We start from the raw sequence: 553 nt of genomic DNA on the forward strand, positions 1-553 counted from the left end.
ATGGCATGTAGTTCATATGATGTGTTGTGATGTGTGGACTGCTGTGTGGTCCATCTTTCTACTTACTGAGCTAGTGAGCTCATCCCACGTGTACACCCCTTTTTAGATGATTTTGCAGGTCATACATCTGAGGAACATGGGGTGGGTCCCACAGTCAAGTTTCCTGAAGAGGATTGGTGGACCCCTGAGGAGTTAGAGCACGGCGCCGACTGCTCGTGTGAGAGTTGTGCTGCGGGACAGCACTTCTGAGGTCGTGCTGAGCTCCACTTCTGAGGCCGAGCTGAGCTCTTCTATATGATGCCGAGCTGGGCACGACCCTTGACGCCGAGCTGAGCTCCAACCTTGATACCGAGCCGAGCTGTGTACTCTGATGGTTTGATGATTTCCTGTATATACTTGATATTTGAATTTTATTCTTTTTGTGTATATATCATGCCTTCGGGCCCAAATGTATATAATTATTGTATCACAATTCGGGTCTCAAGTATATGGGATTTATTCACAGGTAAAACTTAGTCTTCCGCTGATCTGATGAACTTATGTTAGAGTGCGT

The sequence above is a fragment of the Macadamia integrifolia genome, chromosome 12 (assembly GCF_013358625.1).
Source record: "Macadamia integrifolia cultivar HAES 741 chromosome 12, SCU_Mint_v3, whole genome shotgun sequence".
Lineage (NCBI taxonomy): Eukaryota > Viridiplantae > Streptophyta > Magnoliopsida > Proteales > Proteaceae > Macadamia > Macadamia integrifolia.